The sequence below is a fragment of the Schistocerca cancellata genome, chromosome 1 (assembly GCF_023864275.1).
Source record: "Schistocerca cancellata isolate TAMUIC-IGC-003103 chromosome 1, iqSchCanc2.1, whole genome shotgun sequence".
NCBI lineage: Eukaryota > Metazoa > Arthropoda > Insecta > Orthoptera > Acrididae > Schistocerca > Schistocerca cancellata.
In genome coordinates, this window is record NC_064626.1 from 915,701,113 (window position 1) to 915,723,405 (window position 22,293).

Genomic DNA, 22,293 nt, shown 5'->3' on the forward strand with positions numbered 1-22,293 from the left:
ACTATAATTACCAAGGCAAACTGAGACATATGACCATATGATGTGAAAATATCATCAGTTAAGTATCTTTTTTTTTTTTTCTTGGAGTGAACCACTGCTCTTTATTCAGTCAGTCAGGGTACACTACACTACTTACTGTGTCCAACTACAGAAATTAAAAATAATCTTAAATTTATAGAAGTCAAATACAAATTTACTTTGTTTCATTCTTTTACCAAATAATCATCTCTGCTATCACATGATCAATAAATGAAATAAACAGAAAGTACACCACAGATAAAAAAAAGAAACCTGCCTCAACTATGCTGTAGGAAAGAAATTTCATTTTGGATCCATTTGTTTAGTAAAGAAGGTGAGAGTTACATTTTAATGAGATCATTAACTAAAGGTAAGTGGGGAAAGTCACTTTATGTAAAGCCACAACACTGGTATGACATACTTTTACACATGACATGTGGATAGTGACTGGGATTAAATATTATTTTGTACTGTGACTAGCTTTCAGCTACAGCATATGACTGGCTCTCTACAGGCCTACAGCTTCTGAAATTTATTTCAACTACTGCAATGTCAAACAGCAGACAAGTTCCCTGATTTTAGTACTGTGCTAAGTAGTGGTATGTGTGATATGACTACAGGTAGATAACTGAACAGTTTCATTAAGCTGATATGAAGTTTTTATTCATTTCGTAAAATATTTATTGCTGTGATTTTGTATCCTTTCTCTATATTGAAGGAATACTCAAAAACCTCGAAATATTGCAGATGATAAACAATGATGATGACTGCAATCAGGAATGGAGACATAATATCAACTGAAACACCAGCTTGTTTTAGAAATCCACAGTGTATTAAATGTAATTTTCTGCAGAAGTGTAAAAAATATCACACTGCAGTCCTTTGTAATCAGTTCCTAAACAAGTTCATGTATATAGAATCTATTGTAAGATATCCAGACTTAAATACAATAATTCGGTCACAAAATATTGTGGAAATGTTTGTGTGTGTGTGTGTGTGTGTGTGTGTGTGTGTGTGTGAGAGAGAGGGGGGGGGGGGGATGATGACAACACAACACATGCTGTGAAGTGAAAATATGGTGACGGAAAATTCTGGTGGAAGAAGATGATCATAGCTTAATGGTAAAATTTGCAAGTTGCTCAGTTACACTCAGTGGTACCTTCTAACAGAATAACTGAAGAAGTTAAGTATCACAAACCTGACATTTCCCATTTTTGAGTGAATGTGCATCAAAAGAAATACTTCCGCAGAAAAAATGTGGGACTGTGTTGCTGCTGTCTTTGAATTATAAACTGTGTGTTACTGATTTTGTTATGTTATTTGTGCAACTGGACTTGCAACACACAACAATGCATATATGATTTTCCACTGTAAACAAAAGCAATAAAAACAAAAAAAACACTGTTACAATGACATAGATACATATACCTACATAACTCAATGGCTCCTGTGGTTTATAGAAGGTGAATATTCTCAGCAAAGACAGGATTTTCAAACTCTATGGGAAGCTATACTATAAGAAATATTAGATAACCACAAAATTTTAATGTTCATGAACAAAAATGAAAGGGAAATGAAAAGCATCTGCATTGCATACAGCAGAGATGCTGTGTCGCAGATATGAACAACAAAAAGGTTGTCAGAAAGTGAGCTTACACACACACACACACACACACACACACACACACACACACACACACAAAAGCACATGCGAAAACACAACTTACATACATCTCTGGCTGCTAAGGCCACAATGCACAGAAACAAATTTTAAGAATAAATTCATCAACAATAACTATTAAGAGATTATATGGAGAGAAAAAGAGTACAGAATCATTAGGGCAAACAGGGAATTTGACTATGACAATTGCATTTTTCTAATCTGGCCATAATTACTATTTCATTTATTTTACCTTTTTCTGTACCTGTGATTCCTTTGGCCTACTAAACAGAGCACAAAAGTCTAAAAACCTGCCCAAATGTTGTGTCATCATGGTCAAGTATCATACAAGATAAGACAGTTGGCATATGTAACTAAAATAATGCCCAGTTTTGAGATCTTCATATATAAATTCAGCTAATACCGTAATTTGAGGGAAAAAAAACCATGGCTGTTGTCAAACAATTAAACTCTGGACACATATTCACAATAAATATTATCAACTGCACACAATATGCAATTTGCCTTCAACAGGTTATATCAAGACGAGATCATTCAAATGAGAGGTCCCATATCTGGACACAACAACAAAAGAGAGGAAAAGACACTGGGAAGGGTTGCAGAGGATAACAGTTGAATCATATGAGACAAGAATCATGAGACAAATATGGTATTTAAAAAAGAAACCACAAAATTTTAGAATTTATTATTACTGAATTATTAGCTGGAAACTGGTTACAAGATATATAAATAAATTGTTTTGCTGCAAAGTAAAGAATAATTGTATGTAGTTTGTGTGTGTGTGTGTGTGTGTGTGTGTGTGTGTGTGGGCATGCACACCCGTGAGGAGAGGTTGGGGGCAGAGGTTAAGAAGGTGGGGCAGGAAAACTGAAATGGGCAATACACTGTACTTCGTTGTTGTTACATTTACTGAGGGAGCTGCTTTTCATTCAGTTTGATATGTTTTTTCCATTGTACATGACTACCTACTCATCTCGTTTTGTATAGTAGCCCATGTTGTAGGAGAAAACATATTTAGAAATTTGTGAGATGATGTATGGCTTCACTGTGAATAAGACCCCCTCCCCATGAAACATGGATCCTGCTGTTGGTGGGGATGCTTGCTTGACTCAATGATACCGACAGCCATACTGTAGGTGCAACCACTATGGAGGGATACCTGTCAAGAGGCTAAACAAATGTATGATTCCTGAAGAGGAGCAGCAGTCTTTTCAGTAGTTGCAGGGGCAATAGTTTGGATGATTGATTGAACTGGCCTTGTAACATTAACCAAAACAGCATTGCTGTGCTGGTACTGTGAATGGCTGAAAGCAAGGAGAAACTGCAGCCATAATTCTTCCCAAGGGCATGCAGTTCTACTCAATGGTTAGATGATAATAGTGTCCTCTTGGGTAAAATATTCTGGAGGTAAAATAGTCCCCCATTTGGATCTCCAGGTGGGGACTACTCAGGAGGATGTTGTTACCAGGAGAAACAAAACAGGTGTTCTATGGCTTGGAGGGTGGAATGTCAGACGCCTTAATTGGGCAGGTAGGTTAACAAATTTAAAAAGGGAAATGGATAGGTTAAAGTTAGATATAGTGTGAATCAGTGAAGTTCAGTGTCAGGAGGAACAGAAATTCTCGTCAGGTGAATACAGTGTTATAAATACAGAATCAAATAGGGATAATGCAGGAGTAGGTTTAATAATGAATAAGAAAATAGGAACGCATATAAGCTCCTACAAACAGCATAGTGAATTCATTATTGTAGCCAAGATTCACATGAAGCCCATGCTTAGCACAGTAGTACAAGTTTATATGCCAATTAGTTTTGCAGATGACGAAGAGATTGAAGATATGTATAATGAGATCAGACAAATTTTTCAGATAGTAAAGGTAGATGAGAATTTAATGGTCATGGGGGACTGGAATTCGATAGTAGGAATGGGAAGAGTGGTAAGTGAATATAGACTGGGAGTGAGGAACGAAAGAGGAAGTCTTGTGGTAGAATTTTGCACACAGCATAACTTAATCATCACTAACACTTGGTTTAAGAACCATGAAAGAAGGTTGTGTACTTGGAAGAGACCTGCAGACACCAGAAGGTTCCAGATAGATGGTAGGACAGAGATTCAGGAACCAGGTTTCAAATTGTAAGACATTTCCAGGGATGGATGTGGACTCTGACCACGATTTATTGGTTATTAACTGTAGATTAAAGCTGAAGAAACTGCAAAAAGGTGGGAATTTGAGGAGATGTGACCTGGATAAACTGAAAGAATCAGAGGTTGTAGAGAGTTTCAGAAGGAGCATTAGGAAATGATTGACAAGAACAGGGGAAACAATACAGTAAAAGAAGAATGTGCAGCTTTGAGAGATGAAATAGTGAAGGCAGCAGAGAATCAAGTACTTAAAAAGACGAGGTCTAGTAAAATCCTTGGGTAACACAGTACATATTGGATTTAATTGATGAGAGGAGAAAATATAAAAATGCAGTAAACGAAGTGTGTGAAAAGAAATACAAACGTCTCAAGCCTAGTGAGAATGGCTAGAGGACAAATGTAAGGACGTAGAGGCATATATCACTAACATATATACCGCCTACAAGAAAATTAAAGAGACGTTTGGAGAAAAGTGTACAAATATCAAGAGGTCATATGTAAACCACTCCTAAACAAAGAAGGGAAAGCAGAAATGTAGGAGGAGTATATGGAGGGTCTATACAAGGGTGATGTACTTGAGGGCAATATTATGCAAATGAAAGAGGACGAAGATAAAGATGAGGTGGGAGATATGATATTGCGTGAAAAAATTGACAAAGCACTGAAAGACCTGTGTCAAAACAAGGCCCTGGGAGTAGACAACATTCTGTTAGAATTACTAATAGCCTTGGAAGAGCCGGCCATGACAAAACTCTTATGTCTCATGAGCAAGATGTATGAGATAGCATTTCTTCTATCATACTTCAAAAACAATATAATAGTTCCAATTCCAAAGAAAGCAGGCACTGACAGGTGCAAAAATTACTGAATTACCCATTTAAGAAGTCACAGTTGTAAAATGCTAATGGAAAAACTGGTAGAAGCCAACCTCGGAGAAGATCAGTTTGGATTCCATAAATATGTAGCACCATGCGAGGCAATACTTACACTATGACTTATCTTAGAAGATAGTTAAGGTAGGAAACGCAAACTTACATTCATCACATTTGTAGAATTACAGAAAGATTTTGACAATGTTGACTGGAATGCTCTCTTTAAAATTCTGAAGGCCGCAGGGGTAAAAAACTGGGACGAAAGACTATTTACAATTTGTACGGAAACCAGACAGCAGTAATAAGAGCTGAGGGGCACAAGAAGGAAGCAGTGGTTGAGAAAGGAGTGAGACAGCAGTGTAGCCTATTCCCAATGCTATTAAGCAGTAAAGGGGGGGGGGGGGGAATTGGAGTAGGAATTAAAATTCATGGAGAAGAAATAAAAACACTGAGGTTTGCCAATGACACTAATTCTGTCAGAGACAGCAAAGGAGTTGGAAGAACAGTTGAATAAAATGTATAGTGTCTTGAAATGAGGATATAAGATGAACATCAACAGAAGCAAAATGAGGATAATGGAATCTAGTATAATTACATCAGATGATGATGAGGAAATTAGATTAGGAAATGAGACAGTCAGAGTAGCAGATGCGTTCTGCTAATTGGGCAGCAAAGTAACTGATAATGGTCAAAGCAGAGAGGATATGAAATTTAGACTGGCAATGGCAAGGGAAGCATCTCTGAAGAGGAGTCTGTTAATATCGAATATAGGTTTAAGTGTCAGGAAGTCTTTTATGAAAGTATTTGTATGGAGTGTAGCCAAGTATGCAAGTGAAACACGAATGATAAACAGCATACACAAGACGAGAATAGAAGCTTTTGAAATGTGGTGCTACAGAAGAATGCTCAAGATTAGATGGGTAGATCACGTAACTAATGAGGAGGTACTGAATAGAATTGTGGCACCACTTGACTGTAAGAAGGGATCGGTTGGTAGGACACATTCTGAGACATCAAGGGATCACCAACATAGTACTGGAGGGAAGCATAGAGGGTAAAATCATAGAGCCAGATCACGAGATGAACACACTAAGCAGATTGAGAAGGACGTAAGTTGCAGTAGTTTCTTGAACAAGATGAGGCTTGCACAGGATAGAGTAGCATGGGGAGATGCATCAGATCAGACTTTGGACTGCAGACCAAAACAACAAGGATAACCACTGACTTATTCAGGATGGATGCCCGCTTACATTTCAGTGCTCAATAACTGCATACTGGATTTAGGGAAATGGACCAGTTAACTAGATATTTCCAAGAGATTCATTATTTCCTACAGGGACCACTAAATTGTGTATATCAGCAAACATGGAATTGGTTTCCTGGATTGTAACTGCCAACGGTGAGATAAAGATTTGATGATTAAAACAATGAGACATAATAGTCACTGCTGTATGTGCCTTGTGGGTGTTGTCTGAAGTGTATTTTGCACAGTCCAAAATGGTCTTTTAATTTTTTTAAGAAAAATTATTTGGAGGTTCCACATACCCTATACCTCCCTTTTCAGCAGTGCATTCCCTATTTTCTGTTTAATATTTTCAACCTTATAAAAACTTGCCAAGTACACGTACCCACTTCAATGCTGAACACATTGAACACCATAACAACAAAATGAATGTTACACAATCATTTCCATTCACAATGTCCATGAAAGATTTGTGATGTATTGTGAACTGAGTTACAGCAGACACAGGATTTTACTGAACTGATATAATTACTTTTAATTTTAATTGCATCAGGTCTTCAGCCTGGATGTTGAGTAATTTGTCAAACACAGTTCCCATAAAAATACATCAGAGGCAAATCTTAGTAAAAGAATAGCATTAAAGGGTTATTCATGACAGAAAGCAAATAGCGGGTGAAGTACTGGTGGTTAGGGCATCCTAGCAAAGACAAGTGTGTACCAAAAGAAAGGCCTTCAGTTTGGGCTCTATAGTCTGAGACTTGGTACTATCAGTAAATGGGGATGTCAGATAAGTGCACACTTCACATAAAGTAGTTAATGATCTCTGTGCAGAAGATCATTATTTTGCTGCACTTATGAAGTGAGTGCAATATTTATTATTAAAGAGATGACTGTTATCAACACTGAATTTCAAGAATGTAAACACAATGTGATGCCAGTGTAAGTTTTGTATTTCATTGGTCAGATGCGTACCCAAGTTTCTTGAATTATCATTATTATACTAACATTACATCATACTTCAATGACAAATATTTTCCATGTATCTGGAAATCGATTATTGTCATAGCAGAAGCAGCTAGTTTTGGTTTCCGTAGAAGGCTCTCAACACTGTAGATGAAGCTAAGGTTATTAAATATATAAATACTGATGTGAAATGATTCTTAGCTGACTGGTGGTATGGCTGAACACTATTGTGAAATATGTGATTGTTGGAACACACAAAATTTACATCGGATACATACAAGAGAACTGTGCGTTAGTGCATTGTATGAGCATGAAGACAGGAATTATTTAACTCTCATTTTTACTTTTGTGTGTGATACAGGTTCTGCAGTTATTTCTTAAATTGACAACATTGGGGACAAGAATTTTCCACAATCTCTTCCTTCTTGCTCTTCTTTCACAGTTTTAAAGTGGGTAACAATGGAGAAGAGACAGCAACACAAAATTAGAGCTTCGCACAATAAATGAACGCCACACAGAGTAATGGTTCAGAAAGGCCCAATATGATAATATGAGATATGAGCTCTGAATGTTAACAATGCTGACATATTTAACAGCTGTCACCATTGAGTTACAGGTACTTATCACGCCTGACATTTACTAAACTATGAAAGACAACGCTGCAACAGCTGTTTATTGCTAATCACCCTTCTATTGCTTTTTACAGGCTACTTCACTGGCAAACCTAAAATGTAGGCCACAATTAGCAATATACCTTACATCTTAAAAAGTTGAGACACGACAAACAATTGACCTGCGGGAATCACAGAGGACAACTCACACTGCCAGTATGTCAAAATTCTATTAAAAATATCAGTATCCTGGGTTCACAATCACTGGCAATGAACAGCATACTAACGCAGCCAAAGCAAGGCTGAATTAATCCTGCATGAAATGGGAAATGACAACAACTAGCACAATGGAGGTAGAGAGTTGTCTGATTGTAAGCATCAAGGAAACTAAGACAGTTGAATAAATAACTGGTGTTGCAATACTGAACCATGTTTCAGATTGAAGTGTTAATAACTTATTGAGCCACTTTTGGAAAATGGGACAATATTGTCTATTATGATTTGGAGATGGAAGTTGATGGAAAGCAGTCCAAAATTTGACCAAAAGAGTGGTGAATAGAAACACCACACAGCAGTCTAAAGGCTGTAGAGCTCTCAACACGGCAGAAGACTAGGGATACACATGGTGGGCCATGCCCCATGCAGCAACAGAGTAAAAATAAATAAATAAAAAATCCAATGGGCAGAATAGTATTAGTGTGAGAGAAGTCAAAACTACAAAAAGTTAGAATTCGATGAGAAGGGAGAGGAAACATGAATGAATAATGCTTTACGATCACAAATTGGTGAATTAAGAAATTAAAGGTATGTAAAATTAAAGTACCGCTAGTTAGCAAACAGCGATACGAGACGGAACCCTATCCGCCAAATAAACTACTGCAGTGGCTACACTAACAAAATAGAAATATCATGAAAAACAAAAACCTGTAAAATTAAAATTTTTATAATGAGAACATGCCCAAGCGTTGACTTAATTGGCCACAAATTGGAATTCTAATAAGAAACAGGATTTTGAAAGGTTCCTTGTGTTATCGGAAGAGAAGGCCAAAGAACAACTGACTGTGGGTTCGCCACTGCATTGTACACCAGCATGTTCAGAAGTTTGAAATGTGAGGGCAATCTAACAAGAAAATGAAGAAAGAAAGGGAAATAAAAGGAATACAATCAATATACAGTGGGCTGCACATATATCCAAGTAAAAAATAAATATTGCAGGATTGCTAAGGAATAACAAACATCCTGAAAGACTTGTCCAGTTTTCACTTGGAATAAGTCACCTCAAGGGCCATTTTTCTTAAATTTGGCAATACTGCAAATTGATGCTCATAAGAGAGAGAAAACTCAACAGCATGAGATTGCAGCATTAGTGACAAACTTCCAGAAACTGTTAAAGCATTTAAATATCTGCTTTCATGTGCACAAAAGGCCAAGATAGCCCACGTTATATTGTAATGCTCAATGATCTTACCTGGGAATCATTGGCAACAAAGGCATTATTGTTTTTGCAAACTCATGTTGTGACCACTGGGATGAAAATTCATAAGGGGTACTATGGGTTGATTAAACAAATATACCGTATAAAAATACTTCTAGAACTTGCAATTAACACTACATAAATAATTGTGCTATCTTCATCTATGTATTCAAAGCTACATACACTCTAAATAGTCTACATTTAATTTTCTGTCATCTTTGTAATCATATAAATAGTTAAATGGATTAAGCTCATCAAACTGAACCTACCAAGAACATCAGATGCTGAACATTAATTTGCCACCATTCATTAATACTGGTAAGGTGGTCTATCAAAAATTTATTTTCATCACTTAATGAACTGAACGCCAAAATCATGACTCCTGCTTGTATTGTGTCATTGTTACAACTAGGAAAAATACAATATACTAGAGTTGTTATGGCTGTCAAGTATTATTTATGTAACAGGTGTTACAGCTATCAAATGTTATTAATGTAGGATTTGTTGTGAACATCATGGATACTACATAAAGAAAGGAAATTTTATCACATAGTAATGCTGCAAGTATTTCAAGACACCCGTGTTTGAGAATCATTCCAACTGAGAGTGGACATTTCCAGACTGTTCGTAAGCTTCCTAAGAGGTTCTGGAAAGATTTGGTCATTAGGAAGACCTTTGGTAGCAGCTGGGGAAAGCAATGCTAATTAGAGAAACTCATCCACAAGTCCCTGAAAAATCGGTATACAAACAACAAGCGCACAGGATGATTCAGTTGGAGGCATAGTTGCAGTCAGTACCAGGAAGCAGAAGAAGCAGTAGTACAGCTGAGCATCAAGAGTCACAATAGAATAACACTTGGATGCTGCTGCAGAGAAGAACTATAAATCTGTAGACAACCAAGGAAAGGCAAATGAGTTTCCAATAACATCCAGCAACAGTTATTATCCTTAGTTTTCTGCTTGTTAGTAAAACACAAACTATGTATAGTTCATCGTTGTACAGCAATGAGTAATAGTAGATGTATACCATGTGTCAGGATATAAAGAGGAATGAGTGCTGTCTTGCACTTGTCTCCTACTTTGGTTACAGTACTGGATTGTGTGTTGCCAGAATGAGTGGCAAGCAGAGCACTTGTCTGATAGCGAACGGCAGAGTCATGAACCAGGAGCTGTTGGGAGGGATTAACATATAGTGTGGTAGCATGTAACCATTGATATGTGAGGGTATAAAGCCACTGTAAGACACCTCTCCAAGCAAGGCTGAACTGCTGGGAAATAAAGTGTTCTTAAATTGTGTCCTTAAGTGTGTACACCCTTACTAAATCCTTATGAAACCCGCAACTTCAACTCTCCACTCCAAAATTACATGTGCTAAGCATCCTAGCAGATTTTCTACCTCTCACTCCCTTAAAGATAACTTAGCAGACCTCTATCCACATTACCAACATTCTGATTGAACCACAAAGGCTACACTTTTATCCAAAGTTGGTGATAGGCCCTGTGCTGGGATGTGACACAGTTCACAATGAAGATGTAGGTACTTTGAACTTTTGGGATCTCTCATTTAAATGGTTATGAATGAAATGAAGATCCAAACTACAATGGCAAACATAATTTTATCCATTCATTTATTACTGTAATTTACATTCTTACTCAGGTTACACACAAAACCCAAGGAATAAGCCAAATAAAATGTATGAGTATAAGTATTTTGAGAATCCATCCAAGCATCTGACGGAAAATAATTATTCCATATAACAGTAAGCTATAAAGGGCCTTCAAAAGGGAAGTTACAAATGTCATCCCATGGTACGACCACTGAAATGTACTGCACCGCACCACACTGCCAGATGAAAATATATGTTCTGGGTTTCCTAGAGACACCCATCTTAATGGCCTTGATAACAATGGGACATTAAACACTGATCATCTTTCCTGCAAAAATAGTTCTGCTGCAGTACATATAAAAGATGCATCACTGTGTGGAAGTAAAATGGTACAACAACTGGAAACAATACTCCAAAGTAGAAGTACATGGGGTAGTGTGATTCTTGTGGGCACCATGTCTAAACTGCACACAGATTCACTGCAAAATCCAGGTGGTATATGGACTAAACACAATTTTGCATCCAATCACAGTGAAATGGTGCCAAAAATTTAATCAAGGCCGCACAGACAGGAGGGATACGACTGTGAAGAAAGGAAATTAACATTGACCACAGACAACAATGACCAGGCAATGGAGGTCCTAATTCACAAATTTTCTGACAGTGAGGAAGCTCACACAGAAGTTCTCAAATGGCTCCAAGACTAAGGAGAAAATTTCAATCACTGAGGAACTAAACGATGGTACAATGTTTAGGACATAGTTTACAGAGACTTGGTGACTATATTGCAAAACAATGTCATTTATCTGTGCCACTTTGAAGTGGAGCACAGTATTCAACAATAGTTACTTAGACTGCCATAATAATGTGTAACTTACTTTTTGAAATTCCCTAGTATATCAAAAATCATTTTTAAATCCAATAAACTGATGGCTCATGTTGAAGTGTAAAAGATAAAGATGCTGATTACATTTAACTTGCTAAATTACCTTCTGTATACACGTCAGTGAAACTGGTTTTAAAATTTGGAATTCATATCACAGCTGTTATAAGATTACATTACTGTGAGGAAAAAAAAAAAAAAAAAAAAAAAAAAAAAAAAAAAAAAAAAAAAAACATTTTCTGGAAACCACTGAGCAATGAGACAATGCATCAACCTAAAAAGGAAGGAATATTAAGTTTTAATGTTCCATCAACACAAGGTCATCATCATAGATGTTTCAAGAAAAAAGGGAAGTTCACTGCAACAAAGTAATCCACATCACTATATGATTATGGTGTTACTACTGAAATATTAGTAAAGCTGTGCCAGAAAATATTAAATAAAATCGTAAGCTGTCAATGGAAAGAACCCCATTTATAACATCCTTCATGTTATAGCAACAGATAGTAGTGCACAAGCATTAAAGCAACTAGACATACATTGGTACATGAACTCTACTACCAAAATTTTTTTCTTGTTTAAAATGTCATGCACTGATGTTATAATTGAGGTGATGTGTTAAGATCTACTGTAGCCCTAAAAAGAGCCAATAAAGATACCGAGACATATTAGTGAATACAGCTGCTGAGAAACACTGCCGAGATACCTAAACTTAAGAATTTTTTGTATGTATTTCAATATACAAAACATATTAGACACAGATTCACAAATGCTAGAAATAATACTATAATCATAATATTCTGAAAAATGGCTAAAGGTGGTACAATAAGAACTAGGACCACACTGAGAAAGGAGATTCATCTATTACACAGAAAAGCAACCAACACTAAAACAACAAAGACATGGATGGATATCATCTGTATTGTAAAGTGTGTATGGCTGATAACAGATTAAGATAATGAATGAACTTATGCACCATCAATTAAGTACAATTCACTCGGTTACCTTCTTTTAAAAATATTGCTATCATGTATACATTAGAAAATTATTCAGTTGTACTTAAGGTGCTTCTTCAAGACTGCCACTGAGGAAGAAATTTTGACAAGTCTAGTTTGTAAAATACTTAAGGATACATGGGTACACAGACTAAAATGGGCATTCAGTAGTATAAAACAAGGACATTGGTCCTGTACTCTTAAATTTGAGAACAAAAGCTTTAATTTCAAGAGAGTGTTGGAAATAATAATTTTGTACGACACATCTCACAGTGTAAATAATGCGCAGTGCAGTACTTTAAAAGGTAATTCTTATGGTTCTATTGGTTCTTGTTGCTTTGTTGGTACTGAAGGTGCTATCCTGAATGTATAGTGTATGAACATTTTTCTTTTTTGAGTGCATAAATGAACTAAGCGTCTTTACTATTAATAACATATTTTTCCAACCAGGACATATTTCTTGAGGTTACAGGTACAGAAATAAGAAATTAAGTGTTATCATAGTACATACAGCTTTTTTTCATTCATCAGTTTGGAACAACAAACTGACAGAAGAAAGCTAAGTTCGAAATTTCAAGTGCAAGGTATGCACTAGTAACTTTTTTTTCTTTTCTTTTTAAATATTGTTACTGACAAATGTACATAGCATGTAAGGTTTTTGGAAAGTGTCATGGAAGAGGAACAGACAGAAAAAGAACTCAAAATTCCTTAAAACATAACAAGACATATTTTACAATTAAGAGAAAGAACTGAGACATTTATTAGTAACCACATGATTGGAATACATGACTGACTACAAATAGAGAATTTCAAATATCAAAGAATATGTACGACAAAGTTGGGTGTGTCACATTAATAAAAGTAGATATTGCAACAGAAATTTAATCCAGCAAAAAGTACAATTACTGTGTGTTTTTCACAATTTAGCAAGTTAATATGTGGTTTCAGTTGACAGGTGCAGTGGTTGAAACAAACTGGTGCTCTGCAACTACTTTTGCTAATAATGTCTCAGAAACATAAAAGGATGTTACTACAATTAAAAAATTAGCAATTTAGAAACTGATGTTAGGCTATGTGAAAACTAGGTTCGTCATGATCAAAAAAGAAAACGGCCGCGTTTTACAGGAGACTTAGAACAGGATCCTGTTTCACACTTAAAAGAAACAATTTCAATCATGGGAAATTTCAATGCAAAAAAAAATTCTGGAATAGAAGTTGAAAAAGAAGCACAGATTAGACATACAAAAATAGTTTAGCTTTGAACATCATGACTGTGGCGAATATGGATGCAAAAGAATAATTGTAAGAAAAGGAACAGATAAATGAAAGTTATTCACTACTCGGCCCGCTGCATACACAGGGTCAAAATATGACCTTTTCTTTCTGCAGCTAACCATCTATCAGTTGAAAGAAAAAGGAACAGGGAAAATTCTCCAGCTGCATGATTACAGTCCAGAATCTTTAAATATGGGTAGTACTTTTGTTGCAAAACTGGAACTGTACTGAAAGCAACTCAACTTGGTGAATTTAATGTGTCAATGGAAAGTCATGTCAATTTAAAATAAAAACATTATTTGTCTCTGGACTTGTTCACAAGTTGTTAACAAAGCACATACAAGGTGACAAAATTGAACTACGTGAAATAAAGTCATCATAACTTTTGAACACTTTGCATTAGCATGTTCAAACTGCATGGTTGGCCAAGGGGCATGATGGGAATTAGTATGCACATGTTCACGTGCCTTGTTGCTGTCAGCCATTTGCATGTGAAAATAGCGAAACTGGCACATTTGGTGGAGCAAGAATTCGTATTTTGTGATTGAGTTGTCTCTTCACCCTCAACAGGTGGCTGTGTGGTGTGCAATGTCCATTCACAGAACAATTGGTGCAATATTTCTTGATGGCACAGTGACTACCAAACGGTATGTGAAGGTTTTGGAAGATGATTTCATCCCAATTATCCAAAGTGACCCTGATTTCGACAAGATGTGGTTCATGCAAGATGGAGCTCAACTTCATCGAAGGTGGATAGTGTTTGATGTCCTGAGGAGCACACTGGACATCGCATTCTGGCTCTGGGGTACCCAGAGGCCAATGGCATGGGCCTCGGTTGGCCACCGATGTTCCAGATCCGAACACATGTGACTTCTTTTTGTGGGCTCTATTAAAGACAAGGGTACAGCAATAACTCCAAAACCATTGCTGAGATGAAACAAGCCACTCAGGAGGTCATCGACAGTATCAATGTTCTAACACTTCATTGGGTCGTGCACAACTTCACTACTCATCTGCGCCACATCATCGCCAGTGATGGCAGGCATATTGAACATGTCATAACCTAACTCCGAATATCTGTGTAGTGACATTTATACATTGAATAAAGTGCGTGCACACCATAGTTTCTAACTAATTTACATTTTTTTCATATAGTTCGATAATTGTCACCTTGCATATCGGAAACAAAGGATTATTAAGTTGTGTTACAAAACAGAAGAAAATTGCTCAAAAAGAAAAAGAAATTGTTACAAAAAACTATGGAGTGGGCCATCCGACAAGACTGTGTAATTTGAAATTTGCCAGAAACTTCTATGCAGCACTTCTAATGAAACTGATACAAATCTGACAACAAAGGCAACATCATTTTACTTAGGAAACAATGGAAAATCCAGGATGGAATATAAAAATATAATGAAAAGGATTGTTGCTATACTTATAGCGGAGATCCTGAGCTACAAAAAGGGACAACAGAAAGACTGCCAGAAAGTTAGCTTTTGGCCAACAAGTCCTTTGTCAAAAATAGACAACATACACACACTAACACTAACACAACTCTCACACACATGACCACAGTCTCTGGCAACTATCCTTTTCATTACATCATTTAAATTATGCACATGTAAAAATTGCTTCTGAAGAACTTTTACTGGAGGTGTAATGCAATTTCACCAAATAATCAATGTGGTGCCAATATATACATCACTTTACAGCAGCATGTCTTATGGTCTTATTTTGGTCAGCGATCCAACTTCTTCAGTGTGACCCAAGTTTTTATATGTAAGTTACTGTTTGGATCTTATGTATATAACTAACATGTGGTTTGCTATGCCATACTCTAAATCAAAAATAAAAGTGCATTGAAGAGATTAACTGTGATGGTCTAGAATCATGTACTACTCGTGTATTATCTGTATGAAAGGTAAACAAGTAAGATTACCACATAATCAGAAGAGGACAACATATGCACCATTAAGCGGCCAAATGAGCTCTTACATACTAACTTCATGGATCCTATTGCTTCCATTTCTTGTGGCAAAAAGAAGTATACAACATGACTTTACTCATTTCACAACTGTTTGCATGATTGGTAACAAATACAAAGTATTTCAATAATTTACGCAGTAAGAAGCAATCTCAGCTACTGACTTTAGCTTGAGGAAACACAGATCTCACAGTGATAATAGTGGTTAATATTGGCGACTGATGTGAAAAGTTCCTTTAAAGAAAAAGGAATTCAGTATTAACTGAGTATTAGAGTGATATGGAATTTGAAAGAGAATGAATGGAAGTATTACAAACAAAGCATACTGTATAATACTGAGTTTCAAACTTAGAATGTTTGGTGATAAATACCTACTTGATAAAAGGCAACACTGTTAACTGCATTAAAATCAAAAGAAGACACCAGAAAGTGTAATGTGATTATATGGGAGACAATCAAGAACAACCAAAGTATGACGAAAACAATATGGGCACTTACGTAGGATAAAAGTCACATAAGCTGAGATGTAAGATGATACTATTGCAACAAAACTGGGAGAGCATACTAACACCGTCTTAAGTTTTATTCAAAAAGCTACAATATGTAGTGCATTCAAGGAAACAAAAATTTATATAATGTATGTGTGACTTTTGAATTATCAGACGAAATAAGGAAAGCAATTTGGTGCTTCCAAGGAAAAACTGTGGAATAATGGGATAACAGTAGACATAATAAAAGCTGGAGGAAAAAGTAAAACAGTACACTTACTCACAGAAGGTTTGTACAAGAGGGTGGTTGGAATAATGCTGCAATAACTGTAATACACATAAAGGGAGCAGGGAAGATGAACCACAGTCCCAATAGCATTTTGTCAGTGGTTTAAATGTTTGTACAAAAATCATTATTAAATATCTAGAATTTTTTTAAAGACTCATTGTGAAAATAGAAAAGCTGTTTTGAGAAGAACTTTTTTTTAAATTTTTTAACTGAAAGTACTTCATAATCTGCTGTGTTTGAGGTCACTAACCAACTGACAATACTGAATTCAGGCAATGAAAATATTTGTCATTGCTTTACTATGAGGAGCTAGGACAGGTACGATGGAACTCATTACTAGTGTGTGTGTGTGTGTGTGTGTGTGGGAGGGGCGCAACGGCACGTGCACGTTTCTTGAGATAAAATCCTGAATTTCTTCTTAGTGGCTTACAGATACATGGCATAACACACTACTGATGGTAAACCACCTACTGAACACTGAAGTTAAGCCTGCAAGTTTCTTAATTTGAGTATGCTATAACTCACTGCCTTGTTTTATAATCACTCTTCCTTTTGTTTTGATATTTATATATTATACAAACAGGGAATTACATTTCCAAAAGCATTCTGAAACACTTAACCACGATACCAAAGTCACTGAAATAATACTGGCAAACCTGGACTTTGTTCCTAACAATAGTATTTTTTAAAAAGGATTTACATTGTGAAAATATGCAGTGTTGTCAGTTCTTCCATCTAAAATGAAATGTATACTAGAAGTACTTCTCTGAGAGGATGCAGAATAGCTCTTTCATCTCCCTAAAATTGGAAGTTTAATTTTTTAAATAATTTTCCATTTTAATGGACACAGAATGATTGGGAAACAGCCTCAAAATTTCTTTTTCCTGAAACCACTGCATTTGTACTATCATGGTTCAATGGACTACAGGTGGGGAGCCTCTCATCCTAGAAACTCAGTGACCTGCCCTTCCTTTCCAATGCACCCTAACTTACACTTTTATTTGCCTCCACAAGAGAGGAAGGTAAGATTATATTGTCACTATTATTTTTATACCTGTCTATCAGCAGAACTAAACATTTTGCCTCCTGAAAGTAAGTACTCGTCAGCGAATCTATTTCATAATTTATCAGAAGTATAATATGACACTGTTGCTGAAAGAATCAATAACACTGGAAGCTATTTTTATCCCACAAGTCTTATTCCTACAAGAAAAGAACACAGAATAAACGAATCATAGTTTAAAGTGGTTTATATTTAAGATCCAGAAGGTTAGCATGAAGATGTGAATCTGTGGAAATGATTAATGTATAAACAGAACCATATTGAAATGACTTAGTCATGGAATTTTCACTATAAGTTACATTGTGCAACAATGTCTCTGATAGGGGAGCACCAGCATATTTCATCTATGGAAAAAAAAGGAGTAATCCTGTGACATTACGGTATCCAAAATATAATATGTAGGCATAATCATTTTCAAATTTTGTTTGATAATACCATGCCAGGTGAGAGCTAACAATGGTAATGGCTGAGATTCAAATAAAAGAAAAAACGGGGGGACTGTACCCCGAAGTGACTTGCACTTTGAAAAGCCACCAGTATGGGTGTTCAGTTGTGGACGCATTGCAGGGCAGAGGTCTGAGGAATGAAATTCATTTACTTGCATAAAATTTTACTTATACACCTTCTATGTATGCTGTAGTTGTGGTCTTCAGTCCAGATACTGGTTTGATACAGCTCTCCATACTACTCTATCCTGTGCAAGCTTCTTCATCTCCCAGTACCTATTGCAACCTACATCCTTCTGAATCTGCTTATTGTATTCATCTCTTGGTCTCCCTCTACAATTTTTACCTTCCACGCTGCCCTCCAATACTAAATTGGTGATCCCTTGTTGCCTCGGAACACGTCCTACAATCCAATCCCTTCTTCTAGTCAAGTTGTGCCACAAATTTCTCTTCTCCCCAATTCTATTCAGTACCTCCTCATTAGTTATGTGATCTACCCATCTAATCTTTAGCATTCTTTTGTAGCACCACATTTCAAAAGCTTCTATTCTCTTCTTACATAAATTACTTATAATCCATGTTTCAGTTCCATATGTGGCTAAACTCCATACAAATACTTTCAGAAACGACTTCCTGATACTTAAATCTATACTTGATGTTAACAGACTTCTATGGATATTAACGCTGAATAAACCAAAAATTCATTTTCACTTTTTCAGAGTCAATATCTTGAGGGAACATACAGACTACAGACATCAGAGTGAGACTTGCTTGTGGAGTTCAGAAAATGTTCTGTAAAAGCTTTGAGAGAAACATCCAAATATGCCATTATCAAAGGAATGAGTATCTTGGATACTGCTGCTAAGTGTGCATTTCATTTCCTACAGACCTTCTTTTTTCTTGGAAGAGTTGAGAGTTCACACTATTAACAACAATAATAAAGCTGTTTAATTATCAAAATTCAGTCACTATATGAAACACAATTAGATACTTTTGAGTAAGAAGTATTTCTAAAAATCTACATGTGAGTATGTGTTAAACAAATCTACTAAACATTGTTTTATCTTCTTGCTAATGACCAACAATGTTTCCTGCAAAGGCACGTGAGTGAAAAGTGAGACTACTACAAAACTCATGAACATCTCATGTGATGTTCATCTTACATTCCTGAGCTGATAAATGAAGTCTTATGAGTTACATATGTTGTGCTCACATTTTCCTATTAAAGTGGACATTTGCAATACCATTTCTTTTGCACATAGCACTGGAGGGACAAGTGCCTATGCATGTACCCTCTAGGTGAGCTTTGAAGTTCTTCACTGCATTCTGGCTGTGAAGGCCTTAGAAGGTGATATGTAGTTGTCCAGTAACTTGTTGACTTTGCTTAAGTACATCAGCCCAGAGAGGATGATAGTTGTGTTGTCTTTGCTTGCCAATAATATCATAAATTAGGATCCTCTTGAAGGGATCAAAGCATTGACTTTTCTGCAACAGAGATATTGTTTTTGGACTTCACCTATGTCAGAGCACAGTAGGGCTATTGCCTCATCTTCTCGGCACTGCCCTGGAAAATTTCAGAACTCCCTGTTTGATGGAGTTAATTTGTCCTGTATCAGTGATGACTTCAGCGTTTGTGAGAAATTAAGATCCTTCTCCAAGAACAAAACTGATGCATCAGGTAGAAGTTTGTCCATTAAACTGTACAGAGTCTATCTACGAAATCTGTCTTCTAGTTTATCTTCTTGCGATAAATGGTATCAGATATGATGAAAGGAGAGCAGACCTCATTTTCTTACTGAGATCTTGATATCTTCAAGATACTACTATCTTTGCTACGGTGATGCACTTCATAAACTCTGCAGCTGGCAACAGAACTAAACAGTAAACTCGCCACACACTGGTGAGAAACTGGAAGGGGTACCAGATTAAGTGTGTGCTTAGTTTGACCTATTTTTTATTCAATAACGAATAATTTGAACAGACTGGCGGTGTCACAATGTGTAGTCCCTTGTGGATTATCTTTTTGTGGAAGATGTTGAAGACAAAGCACTCCAGTCAGTGAAATTAAAATCTTTATGCTTTTGGCAATACGCAGATGACACTTTTGTAATTTCCCACCATCGCACAGGAGTTTTAGTTGTATAACATCATAATTATTTTCATCTTAATATCAAGTTTACAATGGAGAAGGAGAAAAATGGCAAACATTCATTTCAGGGAATGTTCGTGCAGAGAAAGGAGAATTCCACCTTGGGCCACGCTGTGTATTGTAAGACAACACACATGGATTTATACCTACAGGCCACCAGCAGTTAGCATATTTCACACTGAAGTGGCATGCTTACAATGTTGGCTCACGAAAGATGAGCCATACCTGATTCAGACAGACGATACAATGAGCTTCACTACCTCTAACCCTATTTCTGCGAAACAGGTATTCTGTACAGGAGATTGATCGTGTCCCAGAACCAGCATATTTTAGACAATGCGAAGATCTAGAACAAAATGAGGAACAGAGAAGAGAAGTTATCTCGCCATACACTGGCAGAGTATCTTCAAAAATACGAAGAATACCGATGAGCCATAACGTTAAATGCATGATCTGGCTGCCTATGAAATGCAGAGCACTTCTAGGATCTATTAAGGGGACTTCTACATGAATAACTGTCAAAAGGAAAATGAACCACAGAAAGAACCAAAATTAGAGGAATTTAAAAGTGGCTGCATACACCAGAACATCCCCAAGGCACATAATCAGCTCTGTTAAAAATAAAGTTTTGCTCTCATTTGTTTTGTTTTTATAACTTTTTAATCCCTTACATTTGATAACCCGCAAAAGCTTTAAAGTTGCTTATCTTTTGTTTATATAGAGTTTAGTCACTGTTTGCTGTTGTTTTGTCAAGAATATTTTGTTTACAGTGAAGTAATTGTATACACGAGTTTCTTATTGTATGCATGTGTTTCTTATTCCACTTGAAAGCAATGGGAAGAATTAAAAAGTTCAATGGTAAACAACGTAAATTTTATGGAAGTCTGTTCACCAAACAGATTAACTCTGCTAATACTGAAACACAATGTGATACAAGCTAAAACTGAGATATTTGGACAAAGGGCTTGACAATACTAATGCTGATAATTTAAATATATCAACTGTTGATCCAGGTTGTGCTATTGTTGAACTCTCTGCTCTATCTAATCTAATAAATAAAGCTCTGCAGTGTAAGGAATGTGAAAACAGTGGTGTGAAGGTAGTTGAGGAGATACATGCTAGAAGAGGTTGTGCATCAAAATTAAGAAATTTTTGTAATTTTTTTGCGATTTAATCTAATGTGGTTATATTTGTGGCATAACTAAACAGAGAGCGTATAACACAAATATTAAACTTGCTTATACTATGAGGTGTATAGGCAAAGGGTACATAAATGCACAAATTTTTTGTGCTCTTATGGACTTACCTCCCCCTACGTGGTTTGACAGGTATAATAAAATTCTTTTACGGGCTTTAGAAGAAGAAGCAAATAATAGTATGAGAAATGCTGTTCAGGAAAGGTGTAGACATGAATGACAGCAATACATCTATGATTGCAACCCTGGATGAATCCTGGCCACAAAAAAGCCATAGCTCTGTAAATGGTGTAGTGACAGCTACCTCCTAGGGCAACGGTAAAGCCACTGATGTGGAATGTATTACCAAGTGCTGTCATGGTTGTACTAGTGGAACTGAAAATCATAAATGTTTGATTAATTTTAGTGGAGGGATGGAATCTGAAGATGTGAAGATATTCCACAGGTCAGTGGAGAAATATTGTGTGATGTATACATCTTACATATGTGATGGAGACTCAAATGGATACGAAAAAGTTTGTCAATCCAAACCTTGTTGTTGTTGTGGTCTTCAGTCCTGAAACTGGTTTGATGCAGCTCTCCATGCTACTCTATCCTGTGCAAGCTTCTTCATCTCCCAGTACCTACTGCAGCCTACATCCTTCTGAATCTGTTTAGTGTATTCATCTCTTGGTCTCCCTCTATGATTCTTACCCTCCACACTGCCCTCCAATACTAAATTGGTGATCCCTTGATGCCTCAGAACATGTCCTACCAACCGATTCCTTCTTCTAGTCAAGTTGTGCCACAAACTCCTCTTCTCCCCAATTCTATTCAATACCTCCTCATTAGTTATGTGATCTACCCATCTAATTTTCAGCATTTTCTGTAGCACCACATTTCGAAAGCTTCTATTCTCTACTTGTCCAAACTAT

At 36.4% G+C, this 22,293-nt stretch overlaps 1 protein-coding gene across 1 annotated transcript in view; it reads right to left on the reverse strand.

Moving 5' to 3' along the window:
- LOC126191292 (PAX3- and PAX7-binding protein 1) overlaps positions 1 to 22,293 on the reverse strand; it is a 172,640-nt gene that overhangs the window by 99,356 nt on the left and 50,991 nt on the right. The window lies entirely within an intron of this gene.